This window comes from Littorina saxatilis, linkage group LG3, assembly GCF_037325665.1.
Source record: "Littorina saxatilis isolate snail1 linkage group LG3, US_GU_Lsax_2.0, whole genome shotgun sequence".
NCBI classification, from domain to species: Eukaryota; Metazoa; Mollusca; class Gastropoda; order Littorinimorpha; family Littorinidae; genus Littorina; species Littorina saxatilis.
Window position 1 is genome coordinate 5,964,881 of NC_090247.1, and position 6,400 is coordinate 5,971,280.

The 6,400-nt window shown below is 42.3% G+C and overlaps 1 protein-coding gene and 1 long non-coding RNA gene across 7 annotated transcripts in view; both read left to right on the forward strand.

Moving 5' to 3' along the window:
• Window positions 1-6,400, forward strand: part of LOC138961478 (alpha-mannosidase 2C1-like) — an 83,310-nt gene that overhangs the window by 65,130 nt on the left and 11,780 nt on the right. The window lies entirely within an intron of this gene.
• Window positions 2,530-6,400, forward strand: part of LOC138961476 (uncharacterized) — a 5,188-nt gene continuing 1,317 nt past the window's right edge. The window contains exons 1-3 of one of the 3 annotated variants that reach the window (XR_011454197.1): window positions 2,530-3,246; window positions 3,778-3,909; window positions 4,636-4,719. This is a non-coding gene — a long non-coding RNA (uncharacterized lncRNA). Of the gene's footprint in view, window positions 3,247-3,276; window positions 3,421-3,442; window positions 3,910-4,635; window positions 4,720-6,400 lie in introns of those variants that run through there. The other 2 variants (XR_011454198.1, XR_011454196.1) reach the window with 2 other exon arrangements.

The window sequence follows — 6,400 nt, forward strand, 5'->3', positions numbered from 1 at the left end:
ATTAATTAATCACAAATTCCCAAACTCACCTCGGCAAGCAGGCAGGGTGTTGATTTTTGGTATGTTTGTTTGTTTGTTTGTTTGCTTAACGCCCAGCCGACCACGAAGGGCCATATCAGGGCGGTGCTGCTTTGACATATAACGTGCGCCACACACAAGACAGAAGTCGCAGCACAGGCTTCATGTCTCACCCAGTCACATTATTCTGACACCGGACCAACCAGTCCTAGCACTAACCCCATAATGCCAGACGCCAGGCGGAGCAGCCACTAGATTGCCAATTTTAAAGTCTTAGGTATGACCCGGCCGGGGTTCGAACCCACGACCTCCCGATCACGGGGCGGACGCCTTACTACTAGGCCAACCGTGCCGGTCTTTTTGGTATGTGACCAAGTGGAAGGATGCTCTTATATAATGTAAAAATGGGTCCACTCCAGGTGCGAGACGTTGAGCCGAACTTTTAGGAAAAGGAGTGTGTCTTCAAAGTGATGCTCGTGGCCATCAAAAATCAAATCGTCCCAAGAGCTGAATGATATACTATTCCGACACATGCACAGCCTGGCGATTCATTTTCTACTGCTGATGTGTTGAAGTCACCGAGACAAACTTTGTTCTCGAAATTCTTTGTCACTTCTTCGTACGCGAGCCATGATGTTTTACGTGACGCCACTTTGCACGCTATGACGTCTTTTCGAATTTTGTTTTGACGCTAGAAATTTCACCTCGAAAGAGAGGGTCAAAAAGAGACGTCTTGGCTATTTTTAATCGATATTGTATTTCGTAAATATAATGGAAGGGCGCTGGTTCTGAGCGACGCTTAGTTCTCGAGATAGGTGTGACCACATGACGTCATTTATACTTTCATCATCGAAGATCTTTCGTATTTCAATCAGTGTCATTTCCCAGTTCTGTGTTCTGCTGTCGTTTTGACTGACTTGACAAGTTGAGAAAACCAATGACATTTCATTTTTGCAAAGCAACTGAATATGAAAAGAAAAGAAAGCGTGCAGAAGTATGGTTGGGTCCTGCAAGACTTTATGACCAACGATTGCTCCCTTGGAAGAAAATGAAGATGTCTGCTTTTTGTCTGCTTTGAAGGTAGGGAGATTTTACAGCGCACACGGTAAATTGCAAGTCGTATTGGACAAGAATGTTGTTATTCTTCTTTCTTCGAAGTACCATAGATTTGTTCTTGGCCATATTTTCGAGCTGTGCATTGTTATATTATGGGAAAAACACGTTTGAACGCAAATTCGCAAAGAAATGTTGATCATTTGCTCCGGAACTGCAACGTCGATTTGCCAAAACAAAACATTTTGGCTCAATATGCGGAAACATGCTGGTAGTGTCATATTTTTTAAATGGGTGTGGAAGAACTGCTCATAATTAACATAGCACTCCGGCCCTGTTCTTTTTTTTGTCACACCCAAAACCGTTATTTGTTTTGGGCGACACAGCATTAATAGTTACGTGTGTGAGGACCGTTCCTTTATTCCAGTGATAGTTCGCTTCAGTAAAGTCTGGTTCCGAGTGAAAGCATCATCTCGTATTTTGACGGGAGTGAACACTACCGGTTTCCTGGATCGGAAAATAGAATTGCAAGCACTGATTGGACGGGGGCAAAAAGCGGGAGCACAAACAACTTTTTTTTCCACTGTAGACTATGATGACCTGGCCAAGCGGCGCCTGAATTAATTATGCTGATCATTGTGAGTTTCACCGATTTCTGAAAGAGAGAGAGAGAGAGAGAGAGAGAGAGAGAGAGAGAGAGAGAGAGAGAGAGAGAGAGAGAGAGAGAGAGAGAGTTTGTGAGAGAGAGAGAGTTTGTGAGAGAGAGAGAGTTTGTGAGAGAGAGAGAGTTTGTGAGAGTGAGAGTAAGAGAGAGAGAGAGAGAGAGAGAGAGAGAGAGAGAGATTGATTGATTAAACTTTATTACAGAAGGATGGAGATTTTAGGCATTGCCTAGTCTTACAATCTGTCCTTGCAAACAAAGAGAGAGAGAGAGAGAGAGAGAGAGAGAGAGAGAGAGAGAGTTTGTGAGAGTGAGAGTAAGAGAGAGAGAGAGTTTGTGAGAGTGAGAGAGAGAGAGAGTTTGTGAGAGTGAGTGAGAGAGAGAGTTTGTGAGAGTGAGAGAGAGAGAGAGAGAGACACACACACACACAGAGACAGAGAGAGAGAGAGAGAGAGAGAGAGAGAGAGAGAGAGAGAGAGGGGGGGGGGGGGGGGGGCAGAGAGAGATGGACAGAGGGAGACAGACCCGAAGATTATTGAGACTCAGACAGATGTCTTTTTATAGGCCATCTGGCCAATTACATTGTAAACAGAGAACGAGAGTGTTTTGTAATTTTGGTTGTGTGTATAATTATGTGTGTGTGCGTGCGTGTGCGTGCGTGCGTGCGTGTGTGCGTGCGCTTCTGTGTATGCGGAGTCGCTGTGCGCGCATGCACCTTTGTGTACTGTAGTACATCTACGCTTTCTCGTGCGGCTCGTGTTTGCTCGCGCGTGTATAATGATTACCTCTTCCGAAAGTGAATCCATCCAAGGTAGTTTGCAGGAAATAGTCGGAGAAGGAGAAAACAGCTTGAGGATACACTCTAAATTTTATAACACTTTGAGAACACTGAAAGTGTTTAGGGTGAACACTTAAAGTGTTAGGGTGAACACATTTTTACACTTTTGGAACACAGAAAGTGTTCTCAATGTGTTATCCTGAAGCATCTTCTGCTACCTGAACACTTTTGGAACACATGGTAAACACTTTTTTGCACAGTGGAACACCAGGTGAACACACGTGTTCAACAAGTGTTCCACAAGTGTTCCACTTCGTCTTTTAGTCATGCTCCGAATAAAATAATACATTAAAAATATTTGGGCCATGAGCAGATTCGAACCCGAGACCTTCGCCTTGCCATGTCAGCGCTCTACCGATTGAGCTACGGAGACTCGTCGGGATCTAGCGTCGCTTAGAGTATATAATTTTTATACCCCCTAGACCGCTGCGGGACGTTTTTTAGTTTTTGTTTTTAATCGTGTTGTGCTTATATTTTTTCATCAAACATTTATTTCATCTGAGACATCTAATAAGCGGTAAGTATTAGCATTTTTATTTTTACAATTTAATAATGTTACTAATTGTCCCATCATGCTTCAGCTGGACCAATAAAGAACGTTGACACTTTTAGATCTGTGGACCTGTCTGCGTTGTCGCTGCGTTGATTTGGCTCAGGATTTCCGATTGTTATATCTGTAAGTTGCTTGCTGAGATTTTGTATTAATATTCATCTAAGCTTAGTCACTCGTATTTTTGTTGTAACATGTTCCCGTTACTTGTATCTGTGGACGTTTTAAGACAATTTCTCTAATTTTGCTGTCGCAACGGTTTCAGCTGATCAGTGGACCTTTTACATTAGTTCTGCGTTGGTAAATAAACTCTATTTCAATTTGATGTTGATTTTTTTTATTCTGGTTGATGTGCTTGGTTTTGTGTTATTGTTATACTTGTATGTCCAGGGGTTCCTTATAATTATAATGGTGGTCCAGTGAACGATACCTTCCGCCTGTGGTCAGCAATACATTTGCAGATTTTCGGATTCTTCTTCTTCCTTTGGTTAGATCATAGATGTACGATCTGCACGCTAGATAAAGTGAAGCGGTAGGCTAAAAACAGCATACATTCATCATAATACTAATAGTGGCCAGGTTGATTGTGTGCGCAATTTAGAATAATTCTATGCATGCTTGGTTGTATTTGATTTCACAGATCTATCACACTTTCAGGGAACTGGGAAGCCGTTTGAGCTGATGTGCCCATGTGGCGAATCGATGTGGGCGTAACCTGCGCACATTTCTTCTGAATTGCACTGAGGATGAACAGGAGGCACTGACGGCAACCCAGACGTGTTTACCAAGGTACGCATGTCCTGCATTTGCATATAGTGTGTAGTTTTGCAGAGAAATATTGACTTTCAAATTGATCTGATAAGTTTTGTTTGTTTGTTTGCTTAACGCCCAGCCGACTACGAAGGGCCATATCAGGGCGGTGCTGCTTTGACATTTAACGTGCGCCACACACAAGACAGAAGTCGCAGCACAGGCTTCATGTCTCACCTAGTCACATTATTCTGACACCGGACCAACCAGTCCTAGCACTAACCCCATAATGCCAGACGCCAGGCGGAGCAGCCACTAGATTGCCAATTTTAAAGTTTTAGGTATGACCCGGCCGGGGTTCGAAGCCACGACCTCCCGATCACCGGGCGGACGCCTTACCACTAGGCCAATTGTGCCGGCGGTTGCGGAATCATTGATTATACTATTTGCTGAAATACTCTGTTTCAAAATTAATATCTCCGTGCAAAACACACCAGACAGTCGCCAAACTCATATATGATATGTGGACGGACACACACACACACACACACACACACACACACACACACACACACACACACACACACACACACACACACACAGAGCCAGCCCCCTCTCCTTCCACATTTGACAGAAATCTAAATGTTGATACACAGTTTCACAATAAACAAAAGTATGAGAATCAGAACACTTGTCAGTGTTGCTACGATGTGGAACTTCAGTAAAATAGTGTTTGATTTCTTAACATGCATCTTGTGTGTGCAGGAACCGTACTGCTTGGCTGAGGCAGTTCACTTTCTGGAGATGGAGCTAACAGTAATGCGACGAAACCTTGTGGATGCACTTCATGTAAGTTTAAGCTTTCTGTGGGATACAGCGCAGTTACATTTTGAGAATGCTGCCTTATTTTGCAGTCTTCACCTTAAAAGGTGGAAAAAATATATATACATATTTTTAAGTTCAGTGAGTGCTGAGGCCTGCAATGATAAAATGTTTTCCTGAACTAAGTCTCCTCAGAATTTCCATTCGTTATGGTAGAGTAGTGCCGTAAACACTGAGGCCAGCTTTAGTCAAAGCATGGCCAACAGACAACACGCTGCTGATCCGCTTGGATCTGCCATTGCCGCTAACAGTGTATGCAGGGTGCATTCAATATGACACCCTTTTCGTTTGAAAATATTCTCATCGGAGTTTATGATTGGTTTTGACAGTGATCGCTGGCCTCCAATGGTCGCTGACAAGGTGTTTTCCTTCGGTTCACGTAGGTTTAGCTTGAGATCACGTGAGTTAAAAGCGATCCGTTTGTAAGTTTTGGTTAGTTTGATCTAAATAATGAAATATTTTAGAAAATTATGATAGAAATTAGAATGCATTTTATATTAAAGAATGCATTCCATATCATAGAACACATTCTATATTTATAGAATGCATTCTATAAAATAGAAAACATTGTATAATATAGAATGCATTCAATCATACTTGTCATTTGCCCAGAAATGTATTCTATTATAGAATGCATTCTATAACGTCCAACAATGCATTCTTATGATAGAATGCATTCTTATGATAGAATGCATTCCATAAAGCGCCACAAAACTTCTACAGGCCAGCTCGGTATGGTCCCTGCTTCGAAAGCAGATCTACACTCTCACACACAGCTCTCTCTTTCTCTCTGTCTCTGTCTCTCTGTCTCTGTCTCTCTGTCTCTCTCTCTCTGTCTCTCTCTCTCTCTGTCTCTCTCTCTGTCTCTGTCTCGCTCTCTCTCTCTCTCTCTCTTTCTCTCTCTCTCTCTCTCTCTGTGCGTGTGTGTGGCTGTGTGTGTGTGTGTGTGTGTAGTTCTGCTTTTCTTTGCGGGGCTGGCCTGTTGTAGTTTCGGGACATTATGCATATAAATTATAATGCATTTCAGGACGTTAAAGGACGCATTCTATCATAAAAAGCATTTTGGTATTTTGTGTAAATAGAATGCATTTTATCATAGAAGGCAGTTCGGGACGTTATAGAATGCATTCTATAATATAGAATACATTACATAATAAATGATTTTCTTATAATTCATTATTTAGATCAAACCAACAAAACTTAGGTAGTTTCTTTACAAACGGATTACTAGAGGGTGCATTCAATATGACACCCTTTTCTTTGAACTAAAACTCATCGGAGTTCACGATTAATTGCGACAGTCTTCTTCTTCTTCTTCTTGTTGCCGCTACACGTGGAGACCAGTCCAGAATTGCGACAGTGATCTTTGGCTTCCAGTGATTGTTGACAAGGTGTTTTCCCTGGGTTCACATAGGTTTAAGAACGAGTTAAGGAAAACGGGCGTGCTCAAGGCCTCGCCACATTAGCAGTACGGTTTACTGCTTACCTTATATAAACAATTTGTAGAGTGCCATTTTCCAGAGTGGCCACGCGCTAATGAAATCCTTGCGAAAGACCTATTTTAATTCTACTTTTTGTTCTTAGGGACAGACTCCTGCTTCAAGAGGGATTACTTTTTACATTCAGTTGTGTGTGCATGTGCGTACAT